Raw genomic sequence first — 17,598 nt, 5'->3', positions numbered from 1 at the left:
GGCACCAAGATAGTCTTTAGGGGCGGGGCCTCTGGCTGTGGGCGGGGCCTCGTGGCCCGGCGCCCTCCCCGCCCGCGTCCAGCTGAGACCGTGCAGCCGGCAGGTGGCGCTGCGGCGTTTCCTAACAGCGTGGCTGGCGAGGCCCCGCTGGGCGCTGGGCCAGGTGCTCCCACGTGCACACCAGACGCGGGGTGCACACCGGTTACAGGTGCGCCCGACTGCACGCACGCAAGCTGCATGCGTGCGCATCCATTACGCACGTGCACCCACGGTCACCCTGGCTCCCTGACCCAGACCCATTCCATCCTGAATCCCGGGTTCGGGCTGTCTCCAGGCCTTTGCGGCACGCCTTCTCCAACCCTGCAGCCTCGGGTCTGGAGCCTTCCCCCACCTGGCCCTTAGCCCACTTGGCCGCTGGCTTGCTTTCTTCAGAGCACTCCAAGTCTGAGGGACTCCCGGGCGGGAGTTGCAGGTCCCCCCAGCCTGGAGGGAGCACTTCTACCTGGCAGCACTGCAGCGCTGGCCCAGATGCCCGCTGTCAGCCAGGCAGGTCCGAGGCAGGGGCAGCAACTGTAGTCAGGCAAGGCCTTGAGCTGGGAGGGCACCAGGCAATGCCGTGCACAGCTCAGACCCATCCCAGGGCAGCGGCCCTGACCCCAGAGCTGTGACATCGGCCTCAGCACCTGCACCAACCGAGTGCCTGCGTGGTGTTCGCTACTTCCCAGGGGTTGCCACTGAGGTTGGAGAGGGGTGGGCCTTGGCCAGGGTTACCCATGGGTGGGGCTAAGACCCCAGGTCCAGGGGCTTCTGAAGCCACCCTGGACAGCCAAGTTACCTTAGATGGAGGGACACTCAGCCTTGGCCTCTGGGTCCTACCTGGGCTTAAGTGATTCCCTCCAAAGGGACCCCAGGGTGTGGCTTGGAGGGTCAGGAAGGGCCCAGCTCTGCCTCCAGTCCACAGCGCATGGTGGGCAAGCTCCTGCCCTCTCTGGGCCTCAGTTTTCCTGTCTGTCCAGTGGGATTGCAGTGCTTACCCCTGAGGACGGACTGCATGCTCTGTTCCCGTGTCATAATTTGTCTGGGGCGAGCCCAATAGGTGGGTTTATCTGGTACCCTTTGGAGCGCCTGCCTTTCCACACGTGACATCCCCGGCACCAGCAGCCTCAACCTCCCCCATCTGTGCAATGGGCCAGTGATGCTGCCTCACAGGGCTGTTGTGAGGGAGGTGCACACATACACTGGGAAAGGACCGTTGAGACAGGAGTCACTTGTCCAGGGAGGCCTCGCTCATGTACGTGTGCTCATGGGTGTGACGCATGTCAACGCAGAAGTACACACAAAGAACCCTTGCCATGACAAGCACCCTGCGGCAAAGACACCCACACTGCCCGCACGCAGGGCGAACCACAGGCAGGCCCCGCTGGGCGCCCCAGCAGAAAAGAACAGCCATGTACACTCCCCCCACCCCGTCTGCCGCCCCCGATTCCTCTGCACGCACAGTTTATCTGTGCAGGTCAACAGCTTGCATTGTCGGCGCCGCACAATTGTTCGAACACCCCGGATACGCAGAGAACACTTCTTAATTAGATTCTGCAGAACCCTGACACACAAACAAAAGATATTAATATCAAGCGGCACAGCATCAATTGCAGTTTACACAGATCAGAGAACATTTTGGGTGCAAAGAGGTTGTGCGTGCGACGGGTTGTTACTTTACAAGTTGGGGATGTGGGCACGTGACAGGCCTGACTACAGCGGCTCTGAGCGGAATCTGAGCCCCCCAGGGGGCTGTGGGGAGGGGCGCTGGGGGTTAAAGCTGAGGGCCAGGCCAGGGCTGGCTTAGAGGAAGGCCTGGGTGATTCAGGGAGGGAGGGGACACAGACAGGGCCAGGGATATTATCACTGTTGTTCCCTGGAACATTAGTCCAGAGATCAGCCCAGGAGCCACGGCCACAAAGCCTTCCCTGAGCCAAACTCCATCTGCTCTAGGAGGTCACTCAGGGTGGACTGGGACGCTGTGCTCCCCACGATGGGGTCTGGTTTTTTCTTGTTTTCTCTCTCTCTTTTAATAGTTTATTACTTAAAACTTTTTATTTTTATTTTTATTATTATTATTTTTTGAGACAGAGTCTCGCTCTGTGGCCCAGGCTGGAATGTAGTGGTGCGATCTTGGCTCACTGCAACCTCCGCCTCTCAGGTTCAAGCGATTCTCCTGCCTCAGTCTCCCGAGTAGCTGGGATTACAGGCACACACCACCACACCTGGCTAATTTTTATATTTTTAGTAGAGACAGGGTTTCGCCATGTTGGCCAGGCTGGTCTCAAACTCCTGACCTCAGGTGATCTGCCTGCCTTAGCCTCCCAAAATTCTGGGATTACAGGCATGGGCCACTGCACCCAGCCTATTTTTTATTTATATTTATTTAGAGACTGGGTCTTGCTGTTAACCCAGGCTGGAGTGCGGTGGTGCAATCTCGGCTTACTGCAGCCTCAACCTGCCAGGCTCGAGGGACCTTCTCACCTCAGCCTCCCAAGTAGCTGGGACCACAGGTGTGCACCATCATACCTGGCTAATTTTAAAATTTTTGTAGAGTTGGGGTCTCACTATATTGCCCAGGCTGGTCTTGAATTCCTGGGCTCAAGCAATCCTCCTGCCCCAGCCTCCCAAAGTGCTGGGATGATAAGCGTGAGCCATCTCATCAGCAAAACTTCTCTTTTAAAGAGTAGCTTTCTGGCCGGGCGCGGTAGCTCACGCCTGTAATCCCAGCACGTTGGGAGGCCGAGGCGGGCGGATCACGAGGTCAGGAGATCGAGACCATCCTGGCTAACACGGTGAAACCCCGTCCCTCCTAAAAATATAAAAAAATTAGCCGGGAGTGGTGGCGGGAGCCTGTCGTCCCAGCTACTTGGGAGGCTGAGGCAGGAGAATGGTGTGAACCCAGGAGGCAGAGCTTGCAGTGAGCTGAGATCGCGCCACTGCACTCCAGCCTGGGCGACAGAGCGAGACTCCGTTTCAAAAAAAAAAAAAAAAAAAAGAGAAAAAAAACGTAGCTTTCTTGTGCTATAATTCACATGTTATGTGTTGAATTGTCCCCCAAAATATGTTGAAGTCCTAACTCCTGATACCTGTGAATGTGGTCTTATTGGAAACAGAGCAATTGTAGCTGGTCTTCAAGTTAATGTGAGCTCATTAGGGTGGGCCCTAATCCAACATGACTGGTGTCGTTATAAGCGGAAAAAGCCACGTGTCAACAGACACATGGGGAGGAGAGGGCCACGTGAGGGCGGAAGCCGAGGCTGGAGTGATAACAGCTGCCAGCCCTGGAACTCCAAGCATCATCACCACCACCAAAAGCTGGGAGGGGCCTGGGACAGTTGCTCCCCTAGAGTGCTTGGAGGGATGGGGCCCTGCCAACACCTTAATTTTGGACTTCTGGACTCCAGACTGTGGAACTATAAACTTCTGTTCTGTGTTTTTGTTTTTTGAGACAGGGTCTTGCTCTGTCGCCCAGGTTGGTGTGCAGTGGCACAATCAGGGCTCACTGCAGCCTCAACTTATGGGTCTAAAGCAGTCCTCCCACCTCCGCCTCCCGAGTGGCTGGGACCACAGGAGCATGTCAGCACGCCTGGCCAATTTTGTACTAGGGGCCTTGTTACGTTGCCCAGGCTGGTCTCAAAGCACTGGGCTCAAGCAATCCTTCCCCCTCCCAAAGTGCTGGGATGACAGGCACGAGTCACTGTGCCTGGCCATTTTCCATGTTTCTGATGCTCTGACACCTGGGGCATTGGGGACTCAGGGGCCTCCTGTTCCTAGAGACAGCAAACAGCTCCCCGAAAGCTTACCTTTGATATGCACAAGAACCCGGTCCAGAGCCCACCTCCACCACCTCCTCGGTGGGCTCTCACCCTCGGGCCACCATCCAGCTGCCCCAATCACTCATGGCCAGGCACCAGGCAGCTAGAGGTGGCCTCTACAGGCAAAACCTGCCAACATTATCCCAGCCCCCCAGCCCTAAGCCTGCTTCCCCAACCTGGCCTCTTTCTTTCCGAGGAAACCCCAGGAAACGCTCTTCCCCCTCACCCCATCTACGGCTGCCTTCTGACGCAGCCTAGTGCTTCCCGGGTGGCCCCGAGAACTCTGTCTCCTGTTTCCGGGGAACTGTGAGCATCATAACTTCCTCCTCGTGACAGCATTTCCACATCTGCGTGTCTCATCACACCAGACTAAAACAAGTCCCAGGTACCCTTAAAACACCCATGGCCTGGGTGCCAACACTGGGTGCCAAGTGGACACTCCACATGGGTGCCACTCTGAGGGATCCTCAGACATAGTCTCAGGACATCATCCTCTTTAGGCAGAGGCTGTTACTAATGAGCAAACAGGCTCAGAGAGGTTAGGCAACTTGTCCAAGATCACACAGCGAGCTCGTGGTGCAGCTGGGGTTGGAGCCCTTGGTGATCTGATTTCAAAGCCTCTTGTCCCCTCCTTGGGCCTCTGCCTATGGGTGACATGGCCTGGGTGATCCAGAGGCCTCTCTCCTCCTCGACAGACCGAGACGCTCTCAGCATAGCCCTGAGCCGAGTTCTTAGGGAAGGACAGCCCCATTCTCGGGGAAGGGAAAACGTGATTGTTTAAAGGAAACAGCCTCTGATGTATTCAATTATACGTAATTTATATAACGGCTGCTGGAGTTTCCAGCCAAAAAAATAATAATAATAATAATTGCATGACTTTCCTTCCAGGGCCCCAGAGATAAATTAAAATAATGTAAAGTGAGTTTCTAATTGGCATGGGCCAGGAGCCTGGGCAGCGCCAGGTGTGTGCCTGACACGCGGCGGCCCAGCTCCCCGAGGCCCGGCCTGCCGTCCCCTCCCGCCCGCCCGGGGCCCGGCCATGTGGCTGTGAGCACTCGGTGAGCACCTGCACTGCAGGCCACATGTGATGCCCCAGGGCTCTCCCCGTCCACAAAAGCCCCGTGTCGGGAGCTGCAGGCTGCGTGTGGCTGGGGTGGAGGACGTGTCTGGAGGCCCCGGGGACGGCTAGCTCCACACGCCGCCTCGGCCCCAGTGCCTGCCACCCATGCTGTCCCCGCCCCTGCTGCCCCCCGGGGCTCACCCCGCTCAGGGAGTGAAAAGCTCCTAGGAGCTCTTGCTGAAGCAAAACAATCCCTTTTCTCCTGCTGGGAGATGAAATCCTGTAGCAACATCCGAAGGTGACGGCCCTGGCATTGGAGAGAAGCCCACAGGCAGGCCAGCGCGGACCTGAGTTGTCCCGGACGGTCACCGGCCCCCGGCCGCGCCTCACTCTTCCATCTGTAAAACAAAGCAAGGTCTGAGGCTGAGAGCTGGGATCTGCAGGGGTCACACCCTGTGACCCAGAGGGGGGCATGCCCCACCCCCTCGCCGTGAGCGCTGTGTGAGGCTCCATCTGCGTGGCCCGTGGCTTGGGTGGCCCTGGGTGGCAGCAGGGCTCCCCTGGCCCTGAAACCCTGAGGATTTCTTTCCTTAAAAGCACAGATTTGGCCAGGCACAGCGGCTCACACCTGGATCCCAGGGCTTTAGGAGGCCCAGGTGGGAGGATCGATTGTGACCAGGAGTTTGAGACCAGCCTGGGCAACATAGCAAGACCCTGTCTTTAGAAAAAATTAGCTGGGTGTGGTAGCTCATGCCTGCAGTCCCAGCCGCTCTGGAATCTGAGGTGGGAGACTCTCTTGAACCCGGGAGCATGGAGGCCGCAGTGACCTGTGATTGCACCACTGCAGCCTGAGCAGCTTAGTGAGAACCCACCCCCACCCCCACCTCTACAAAAGAAAAGAAAAATTAAAATTAAAAAATTAGGTTGGGCTTGGTGGCTCACGCCTGTAATCCCAGCACTTTGGGAGGCCGAGGGGGGTGGATTATTTGAGGTCAAGGAGTTTGAGACCAGCCTGGCCAACATGGTGAAACCCCATCTCTACTAAAAATACAAAAATTAGCTGGGCGTGGTGGCGCACATCTGTAATCCCAGCTACTCGGGAGGCTGAGGCAGGAAAATCACTTGAACCCAGGAGGTGGAGGTTGCAGTGAACTGAGATCGCGCCACTGCACTCCAGCCTGGAGAACAAGAGCAAGACTCCGTCTCAAAAAGAAAAGAAAAAAAAAAAAAAAAAAGGAGGCCCGAAGGAATTGAGGACGGGCACAGCCTTGTGGGTCTGGGGTTGGGGATGGGCCTCTGTGTGCTCAGCAGCCCAGCACCATCTGCAGGGCTCTGTGGCCCTCTGAGCTCACAGGGACATGGGGAGCCTGGACCTGGGGTGCAGTGGTGTGGTGGGCGCACGGTCCTACCAGCGCTTCTCGCCAGCCCCTCACGCAGCCCCTTACTTTCCTACTGCTGGATGACTGACCATGCACTCACCTGGTCATCCTGCCACCTTCCAAGCCGCCTCCTGAGACGCTCCTCCAACACCCCCAGGTTGCTAAGGTTCCCTGTCCCCTGCTCATGCCCCCAACTAGGGTCCCCATGCTTACCACAGAGTACATGCATCTTCAGGCTCTTGCAGCACACGGGAAGGCTCTGCAAAGCCAGGGACAGAAGCCAGAGGTCTTGGGGCCCCCGAGGTGAGGTACCCACCACGAGGGGTGCAGCTTGCAGCCGACAGGTTGGTGAGCAACAGTGCTTTGCTTTCTCTTTGGAACAAGGATGGGAACAGATCTTTTTTTTTTTTTTTTTTTTTCTGTTGCCCAGGCTGGAGTGCAGTGGTATGATCTCGGCTCACTGCAACCTCCGCCTCCCAGGTTCAAGAGATTCTCCTGCCTTAACCTCCCGAGTAGCTGGGATTACAGGCACCTGCCACCACACCCGGCTAATTTTTATATTTTTAGTAGAGAAGCGGTTTCCACTATGTTGGCCAGGCTGGTCTCGAACTCCTGACCTCAGGTGATCCACCCGCCTCAGCCTCCCAAAGTGCTGGGATTACAGGCGTGAGCCCCCGTGCCCGGCCGGAACAGATCTATTTTGAATGAACCACAAGTTAGAAAACAAACCAATGGAAGAATAAATGTGTCGGTGAGGGAAGAAAGCTGCAGAGAAATGAGAAAGGAAGACCCGGGCGCGGGGGAGAGGTTTCCCTAAGGCGGGTGAGAGGGTGGGTTTGTGGCGGAGGGAGGGCAGGCCTGCATCCCCTGCCCCACTCTGGGGACATGAGTTCTCCACTGGGGCTGGGGTGCCTGCGACAGCAAAGTCGATCAGCGGCTTCCTTTTCTCTGGAATCAATAACCCCGATCTGAAATTCACAAAAAGTGTCTTCCGCTTATGAGACTCAGCTCATCCCAGGGGTCTGGGTGGGTGTCCTATCCAGGGGTCACCCTGGGCCACCGGGGGCAGGTGCTTGAGCCCCTGTACTTTGGCACCGACTGTGTATTGCACTGGTGAGCTCTTCACACCCTGGCTCCTGGCCTTTGAGGGCCGGCCCAGCGAGGTAGACTATGCCCCCATTCCACAGATGTGCAGAGACGGGACAGCTCCCAGAGACAGCGAGGCCTAGGTGGTGGCGGTGGCAGTCACCCGGGGCCCTGGGTGGGTGGTCCTCAGAGCGGCTGTGGATCCTCAGCCGGCCTGGCCACCTCGGCTTTGACCTTCATCTTCTCCAGTCCCTGCCCCCGGCCCGCCACCCACCTGGCCTCCCTTTGACTTGGCACCCAGTCCTCTGTTCCCAGTCTCCCCGACCCCCTCCTCCCCTCTAAGTCCCCCCTTCTGTCCTCACCCTTCTCCTGTCTGTAGCTGCAATTACAGCTAATCAGATACCTGAGCCGCTTGCGAAGCTATTAGCGGCTCTCCCTGCCCGGTGGGAAATCAGCGGGCTGGACAATTAGCTTTTTAGTTGCAACTCAGATTCTGATGCAAGCAATAAACAACTCACACTGCTCCCTCCCTCCTCCCCCTCCCTCTTCCCCCTCCTCCCTCCCCTCCTCCCTCTCCTCTCAGTCTTCCTTCTCCCTTCCTCCCTTCCTTCCTTTTTCCTTTTTCCTCCTGCTCCCCTTCCACTCCCCTTCCTCACCACACCCAGGGGGCTGGGGGACCCCAGGGTCCCTCCTTTCTGCCTGACTCGGTCCAGCTCCATTCTGCACTTGGACCACCCGAGCTCCCAGCAAGCCGGGTTCCTTGCCCTTGCTCTCATCTGTGGGGTTTAGGACAGGTGGGGGCGATGGTGACCAGCACTGTCTTCAGAGGGTCCATAGCTCCCACTCCCCCAAAGCCCACCCAGGCCCTGTCCTTCTGCCTGCTGACTTTCTTGCCCTGTGTGTGCGTGTGCACGCGTGTGCATGTGTGTGTGTGTGTGCGTGCGTGCCCGGGCATGCACGCTCCTGTTTGTAATTAAGCAGTTAATTGCGCCGGGTTCTTGATTAGCTTTGGGGGATGGTAATGTTCTAGCGAGATGAGGTGTTGTGTACAGTTCAGAATCATTTAGAGAAATTGGAGCTAATTTTGCTGTCTGCGCTTATTACTGCATTAATTTAATTTGGGTTGCTTTTAGCTCATTAACACATCTAATTAATTCGTTGACATCACTATTAAGATGTCTCTTTGAAATTGGCGTCTCCAGATAATCTGGATGGAGAGGCTGACACGCCAGGCGCGGAGCTGCCTGGGAACACGGAGAGGGGAGGGAAAGAGACCAGCCGACTAATGAATTTTCCATCAGAATCGCACGGTTTGTCAGAGGAAGTGTGAGGCGGGGTGCAGGGAGCGGCAGAGACAAAGGAAGGGGGAGCCGGAGAGCTCGCGGCCGTGGCTGGCCGGGTCTTAAATATTGAATTGGTTATGAAAACAAACAGACCTCACCAGGAGTGTGGATGCCGGGCCAGGCACCACCCTGCCCTGCCCCGCTCAGCCCCGGCTCTGCCCTGCTCTGCCATTGGCTGGGCCACATCAGCATGGACTCAGGGCTGGAGGGGTCACACCTACGACCCCCTCAACTCCAGCTTAAGCCTCCCCGTGTCAGGTTTACCACCTCCACAACCGCCTGTGGCTTCCTCCTTCAAGCCGATGCTGACGTGGCTCGGCCGACACCCAGAACAAATGGGGAAACTGAGGCCCAGAGGTGGACGTTGGGGTAGCCCAGGGTCACCGGGAAGTTTGCGGATGTGCAGCTGAGATCAGCCCAGCTCCAGGTGCCACCAGGGAGCAGCCGCAGCTGGGGTGGGGGTTGGGGGTCCAGGAAGCCTCACCGCCCGCACCACCCACTTCTGTCTCCCAGGGGCTCCCAACAGGTGCACATGAAGGTGGTGATGGATCGACCCTCTGAGTAGTGAAGCTGGGGGCCAGTGGGAGATCAGGGGCTACCACAGCAGATTCCGGATTTGGCATCTACCAGTGTGGGGTCTCCTGGAGGCCCTGGGCAGCCCCCACTTCTCTGCCTTCCAGTGTTGTCCCTGCAGCCTCATTCCCTCTAGAAGAGCCTCCCTTTCCTCATCTTGGGTGGGGTAAACCTACCCGCGCTTCAAAGGGAGTATGCAGATGTCCCCTCCTCCAGGAAGAACTCCTGGATTTCTTGTCTGACCCTGGTGGAGAGCAGGTGCCTCTGGCAGGACACTCACTGGCCATGTTCTCCTTGCATTTGAGAAGTGAGGGTTTATTTTTCTCCTTAAGAGCAGACAGAGATCACATCCAACAGAGCTTAAAGGAAAACAGTAAAAATTAACAAAATTAAAAATTAAAAAAAGAGCAGACTGAGATACTCAGTTCAGTTTCACTGGACTGAATGAGTTCAGTTTCACTGGACCGAATGTTGGTTCATTCATTCTACAAACACTGGTTAAGCACTTACTGTGTGTGAAAGACCTGGGACCAGGTACCAGGGCACAGAGCAGCACGGCTCTCAGGCAGGGAAACCTTCATAGAGGAGGTGACTCCCGAGCTGGGCTTCAAAGGATGAATAGAAGTTTGTCTATGGTCATGTTTGAAGGCTCCTCACACAATTTCCAGCACACAGCAGGGACTCAATCAATGTCTGTCTGTCCCTGGAAACTGCTAGTGCTTGTGTGAGCTGCCTGCTGGCACATGAGGATGCTTCCTGGACCTGCCTGGAGCTGCACTGCCAGTCTGAGGTGTTGAGACGGGGTCTGGAAGCGCAGAGGGCTCCCCACCAATCTGCCTCCACTGCAACCAAGCCTGGGGTGCTAGGCCCAGGAACCTGACTGGATCTGACCAGGCAGCTTTCTCCCCGAGCCCCCCAGGTGGCAGGTGGGATCTTGAGCCCTGTGTGAGTTTCCAAGTACACAATTGCCAGGTAACAACCACCCCCAAGTAGAGTGGCTTCAAACAGCAGTAGACATGGACTTTGAGCATGTGATGTGGGCTTGGCTCTGCAGGGCGGCTCTGCACACCTGGAAGGCCCATGTGCGAGTTAGCTGACCCACACGGCTGTTGGTTGGGAGTTCAGTTGGGCTGTGGCCTGTGGCCTGGGGGTTGTGGTTCCTCCCCAGGTGGGCCTCTCCAGCACGGCTTGGGCTTCCTACTAGCATGGCCGCTGGGTCCCAGCAGCAAGCATCCCAAGAGAATGAGGCAGACATGGCTTGCCAGCATTTTGATGACCTAGCCTTGGAAGTCACTCCAGCTGTTGGTCGAGGCAGTCACCGAGGTCTGTGTGGGTTCAAGGGAAGAGGACCTGGACTCCATATCATAATGAGAAAGGTTCTGGAAGAGCTTGTGAGATGGTAGCTGTAGCTGCAGCCATCCTGGGAAAGTGCAGTCTGCGACCTGGGTTCTTTCCCACTCTCTGTCTGCTCTTCCCTGCTTAGACGCTGAACTGTGTTTCCTCAAAATTCATATGCTAAATAACCCCCAAGACCTCAGAATGGGACCGTATTTAGAGATAGGGTTTTAAAAGGTAATTAAGGCAAGGTGCAGTGGCTCACACTTGTAATCCCAGCACTTTTGGAGGCTGAGGCAGGAGGATCGCTTGAGCTCAGGGATTTGAGACCAGCCTGGGCAACATAGTGAAACCCTATCTCTGCAAAAAATACAAATAAAAAAAATTAGCTGGTGTGGTGTTGCTGTGGTCCCAGCTCCTCAGGAGGCGGAGGTGGGAGGATCATTTAAGCCTGGGAGGTTGAGGCTACAATGAGCTGTGATTGCACCACTGCACTCCAGCCTGGGCGACAGAGGGAGACCCTGTCTCAAAAAAGAAAATGGCAATTAAGGTAAAATTTAATCACCTGATGAGTTCTTGCCCACTGTGCAGACAGAGCCACTTCACTCAGACAGTGGGATTGCAGTAGAGTTTAATAAACGCAGGGCCAGCTGAGCGGGAGACGGGAGTTTATAATTCAAATCTGCCTCCCTGAAAGCTCAGAGGCTGGGGTTTTCTTTTTTCTTTTTCTTTTTTTAATTTTTGGATGGAGTCTCGCTCTGTCACCAGGCTGGAGTGCAGTAGCGTGATCTTGGCTCACTGCAACCTCCACCTACCGGGTTGAAACGATTCTCCTGCCTCAGCCTCCCGAGGCTGGGGTTTTTCAAGGAGAGTTTGACAGGCAGGGGCGAGGGAACGGGGAATGCTGATTGGCTGGGTGGAGGAGGCAATTATAGGGCATCAAAGCTGTCTTCTGGCGCTGAGTCGGTTCCTGGATGGAAGTCACAGGGTGAGTTGGGTTCATTCCTTGGTCTGAGTCATGAGTCCAGGTGAACTCAGTGGTCCACAGAAATCTAAAAAAACCCCTCTGACGCCAATCTTAGGCATTGGCAATAGCGATGTCACCCATGGGAGCAACTGGGGAGGTCACAAATATCATGACCTCTGGAACAATGGCTGGTTACCATTTAACTCTGCCTACATTTTAGCAGAGTTCAGGCCCCTCTCATAATTCTTATCATGTGGCTTTCCATTAGTTTTTACAAAGGTGGTTTTGGTCCCCACCCAAGGAGGGGATAGTTTTAGGAAAGGCACTTATCATGCTCATGCCAGTCACAAGAGGACACAGACTGCAGGGTCCCACTTATGTTGATGCAGAGCAGGTGAGCCCCCAAATCAGGGCTTAGCCTGGGAGGGTTCTTGGCTTTGCCCAGGAAGGAATTCAAGAGTGAGCGGGTGGTGGTAAAGCAGCCACGCACAGCAGCAGCCCAGGGGTAGTTCGACACTCACATTTACACCCACCTTTAATTATGCAAATTAAGGGACAGATTATGCAGAAATTTATGGGGAAAGGGTGGTAACTTTTGGGTCATTGGATTGTTGCCATGGAAAGGGGTGGTGACTTCTGCGTGTTGCCACGGCGATGGAAAACTGACATGGCGAACCGTGGGCGTGTCTTATGGAAAGCTGCTTCCCCCCAGTCCCTGTTTAGCTAGTTCTCAATTTGGTCTGGAGTCTGAGCCCAGCCAGCCTCTGAGTCGAGTCCCACCTCCTACCTCAATAGGAGGTTTCTAGAGTCCTCAGATCCATAGGGAGAAGTAGGAAGGTGGTTCCCAGGAGCTGGGGAGTGAGGGTTGAGTGGGGACAGAGCTTCAGTTTGGGAAGATAAAAAGCTCTATGGATGGAGGGTGGTGATGCTTCCACAATGATGTGCTTAATGCCACTCAACAGTCCACCTAAAAATGATTATGATGGGCCGGGTGCAGTGGCTCACGCCTGTAATCCCAGCACTTTGGGAGGCCGAGGCGGGCGGATCACATGAGGTTAGGAGTTCGAGGCCAGCCTGGCCAATATGGTGAAACCCCGTCTCTACTAAAAATACAAAAATTAGCTGGGCGTGATGGCGCACGCCTGTAATCCCAGTTACTCAGGAGACTGAGGCAGGAGAATCGCTTGAACCCAGGAGGCGGAGGTTGCGATGAGCCGAGATTGCGCCACTGCACTCCAGCCTGGGCGACAGAGCGAGACTCCGTCTCAAAAAAAGAAAAAAAAAATGGTTAAGATGGTAAGTTTTAGGTCATATATATTTACCACAGTAAAAACATTTTGGGACCTCTGTGTTGCAGTGATAGTTTGGAGGGACCGGGGGAGAAAGCACATAAGCTTTACATTTTAGTACCTCAATGGCACTTTTTCCTGCTTTTTGAACAAGGGTCCCACCTTTTTCATTTTGTGCTGGGCCCTGCAGGTTGTGTCTCCGGCCCGGATCCTGGAAGGCATTTCTGGAGACGGCTTGTCACGTGTGACCCACAGTGGAGATTTCAGGGTTTTCTGGAGACTGCTGAAGAATGGGACAACCAGCCCCCAATGACCTCTTGCTGGCTGCCAGTTTGCCCTCACAACGCGTGACATTCATTGTTCCTGGACCCTGTGGGGGTTCTCTCCCTCCCCTCCTGCCATTCTTATAAATCTCTGTGCCTCTGTTTCGTGACTCAGTTTACTCACTGACTCCCTCACACATGAGAACACAGTTTTCCTGCAGAGTGACAGTGAGCAAAGTGGCTACACTTGGTGCAATGGCCCTGAGCTATTCTCTGACACCGCTTTCTCCAGGCTGGGCAGGAGGTTGGCTGTCTGGGGACCGGGTAGACATAGCCCCCTGGAGACCTGGGGCAGCAGAGGCCGTTCTGAACTGGTCTTGGTTCATGGGGCATCAGGCCTGTGGGAGGAGAGCGTTTTCAGACCCCACTGCTGACCTATAACGTGGGGGCCACCCGCATGAGGACACACCTCGCCCCCGGGCTGCTGGAGAAATCTGGGAGCTGTTGTCTATCTGGGTGGTGACCAACACCGGCTACGGAAGCAGGTCCTTCGCCCCAGCGTGGCTCTGGTGGCCCTGTGACCTGGTCCTCTTTGTTTTCTAACAGTTTATTGAGATATAATTCACCTACCATACCACCCACTCATTTATTTTATGTTATTTATTTATTTTTGAGATGGAGTCTTGCTCTGTTGCCCAGGCTGGAGTGTAGTGGCACGATCTTGGGTCACTGCAACCTCCGCCTCCTGAGTTGAAGGGATTCTCATGCCTCCGCCTTCCAAGTACCTGGGACTACAGGCATGCACCACCATGCCTGGCTAATATTTGTATTTTTTGTAGAGACGAGGTTTCGGCATATTGCCCAGGCTGGTCTTGAACTCATGACCTCAAGTGATCTGCCCGCCTTAGCCTCCCAAAGTGCTGAGGTTACAGGTGTGAGCTACTGTGCCCGGCCCCACTCACTCTTTTAGAATGTATAATTTGGTGATTTTTTGTTTTGAGTCAGGGTCTTTCTGTCGCCCAGGCTGGAGTGCAGTGGTGCAGTCATAGCTCACTGCAGCCTCAACCTCCAGGGCTCAGGCAATCCTTCCACTTTAGCCTCCTGAGCAGCTGGGACTACAGGTGCATGCTACAACCATGCCCAGCTAATTTTTGTATTTTTTGTAGAGACAGGGTTTTGCCATGTTGCCGAGGCTGGTCTTGAACTCCTGGCTCAAGCAATCTGCCTTCCTCAGCCTCTCAAAGTGCTGGTAATACAGGCACGCACCACCACACTCAGCTAATTTTTTGTTGTTGTTGTTGTTGTTGTTTTTAGAGATGGGGATCTCGCTATGTTACCCAGTCTGGTCTTGAACTCTTGGGTTCAAGCAATTCACCTGCCTCAGCCTCCCAAAGTGCTGGGGTTATAGGCGTGAATCACCACACTCAGCCCCAGTATTTTTTTTTTTTTTTTAGTATATCCACAGAGTTGTGCAACCATCATCACTGTCTAATTTCAAAACATTTTTATCTCCTCTAAAAGAAACCTCATACCTACTGAGCAGTTACTGTCCATTTCTACCTCTCCCCTCCCCTCTGCAACATCATTCTACCTTTGGTCTCTGTAGATTTGCCTATTTGGAAACTTCATATAAATGGGAGCATTCAATATGTGGTCTTTTGTGTCCATGTTCTTTCACTTTGTGTAATGTTTGCAAGGTTCACCTAGGCTGTGGCGTGTGTCAGAGCCCCATTCCTTTTCATGACTCAGTAATATTCCACTTTGTGGATCTACCACCTTGTGTTTATCCATTCATCCCTAGATGGACACTTGGGTGACTCCCACCTTTTGGCTCTTGTGAATAGTGCTGCTGTGAACATTCAGGTACACGTTTTCGTGTGGCCGTGTGGCCGTATGGCCCCAATTCCATTCAAACCTAGGACTGGAACTCCTGGGTCACACGGTGACTCAATCCTGAACATTTCCAGGAACGGCCAGGCTGTTTTCCGCAGCAGCTGCCATGGTTCACGTTCCCGCTGGCAATGCATGAGAATTCTGATTCCTCCACGTGCTCGCCAGCACTTGTTGCTGTCTTTTTCACTGGAGCCATCTTAGGGAGAGAAGTGACACCGCACTGTGGTTTTGATTTGCATTTCCCAGGTGCTTTAACTGATGGCTGCTGTCTGCACTTGGGGCCATTAGCATACCAAACTCCCACTGGCTGAACCTGACACAATGAAAATATCTGCTCAACATTTTACTTTAGTTCGAAAAGCTAACTGGGCTGAGCACAATGGCTCACGTCCATAATCCCAGCACTTTGGGAGGCCGAGGCGGGCAGATCACCTGAGGTCAGGAGTTCGAGACCAGCCTGGCCAACATGGTGAAACCCAATCTGTACTAAAAATACAAAAAAATAGCCAGGTGTGGTGGTGCACACCTGTAATCCCAGCTACTCGGGAGGCTGGAGCAGGAGAATCACTTGAACCTGGGAGGTGGAAGTTGCAGTGAGCCAAGAGGGTGCCACTGCGCTCCAGCTGGTGCAACAGTGAGACTTTGTCTCAAAAAGAAAAAGAAAGAAAAGCTAACTGTGTGCATATACATTTGTGTATATTTTGGGAAAACTCCACTGATGGGCAAAGGCCCTGAGTGACGCTAGGCCCTGGCTTTCTAAATGGTGTGCAGCTGTGGGAGCCTCGGCTGCTCTCGGGCTGATCTGGGGTGCAGCATTGCCTACGCTGCTCACCCGATCGTCATGGTCACTGGGGTGCTCGTTATGTCTGCAGGTGTGTGTGCATTCATAGGTACGGGGAATCTCTGGAACGGCCCATAGCAAACCATGACATGGACATTGGCTATTGGAGGGGAGCTGGGTAGCTGGGGACAGAGTGGGATGAGCATTTTTCTCTGTAAACCTCCTCTCCCTAAGAAAGCCAAGTGAAAATATTATTGGCATATAGTGCACATTCCAGAAAGTGCCTGCAGCCTCAGCCGTGCAATGAACTTCACAAAGTGAACAGGGCCAGATGACTACCCCTTGGACAACAGTAGGAAGGAGGCCAGCCCCCTGCAGGCTCCCTCATGCCCCTCCCAGCCCACAATACCCCACCCCCGACACACTGAGATGCCCACTTTGCTGGAAATTTTATCCGTCAGAATGCTGCCTGTTCCTAAACTTCCTGACTGGGATTGCACAGTTGCTGCCTCCTATGCTGTGAGACTCACCTATGTGGTTTGTGCACCCCTCGGGTACCCTTTTTCACTGCTGCATAGTATTCCCTCGTGTGAATAGAGCACAATTTATTTACCCATTTTCCTGTTCATGGAGGTTTGGTCATTTTTAGTTTCTGGTTATTTTGAAAAGCATTTCCTTCTTTTATAGGCACACCTAGACCTTTCCCTACTTTTAAAATCTCAAGCCTTGTTGACCACATTAGCTATTTAACAAATAAATATGTTGAAAAATGTGAATGTGAGGTCCGGAGGTCTAGATTCCTTAGGGCTGGAGATGGGTCCAGGGATCTGCTTCCTCAGTGGTCAGGCGGGTCTGGCAGCCAGGGCTGGAGGCCTGGCCACTGGAGGTGCAGACCCAGAGTGCAGTGTGAGGCTGAGGGGCTGTGCTGTCCCCAGACTCAGCCGAGGACTGAAGAGCACTTCCCCCCACACTGGGCGGGATCCTGGGCAGCCAACCCTCCCGAGCAGAGCCCCGTCTGGGACCCAGACCCAGGGATAGCCTGAGAGAGGAGGCTGGGAGGCTGTCCCTGGGCCCCCCTGGCCATGTGGCACCTGGTAAGCCTGCAGGCTGGTGCTTCTCTGCATGGATAACAGCAGAGCTCTGGGCTCCCGTGTCTTCTTCCAGGGATTTGGGGGTGTCCCACAGCCCAGAGAGGGACACTCTTCTTTTAATCTGGCTCTTGAAGTGTGTATTGGAAATGGTCTCTTTAGCACTTTGTTAAACACTTTAGTTAATAGTAGACTCCGGGGGATCCCACCAGAAGTCCTGTGGGCGGGGAGCACGCAGCTGCATCAATTAACCCTGGCAGTCTCCGGGGTGCAGTCAGACGGTGCGAGCCCCTCGGAAGGTGCCCGGTGCTGCAGTTAGACTCCAGACGCAGCAGGCCAATCACTCTGCTATCGGGGCCCCCATCGATCCGGACTGGTGGGCGTTTGCTGCCATCAGCAGCCTCCTGTCCTCATTAATAAATTAGGCTGTGCTTGGAACTGCTTTCTGTGAGGAGGTGTGGACAACGCTGGGTGCTGGGGGCTGAGACTGGGGCATTGCCCCCCTGACTCCCCACCCCAGTGGCCCCTGACGTCCTGGTTCTCCAGACTGTGGCGCAGGCCAGGCACAGCAGCCCAGGCTCGTTGGGGCCTGCACCACCCCTCCCTGGCCTCTTCCTTCAAGTGTCTGTGTTCTTGCACCCCAAGTGCCTTCTCCAATCCCCCCATAACCAGACACCCACCTGGGAA

Source organism: Pongo abelii, chromosome 6 (genome assembly GCF_028885655.2).
Source record: "Pongo abelii isolate AG06213 chromosome 6, NHGRI_mPonAbe1-v2.0_pri, whole genome shotgun sequence".
Classification (NCBI taxonomy): Eukaryota; Metazoa; Chordata; class Mammalia; order Primates; family Hominidae; genus Pongo; species Pongo abelii.
This window is presented reverse-complemented; position numbering follows the sequence as displayed.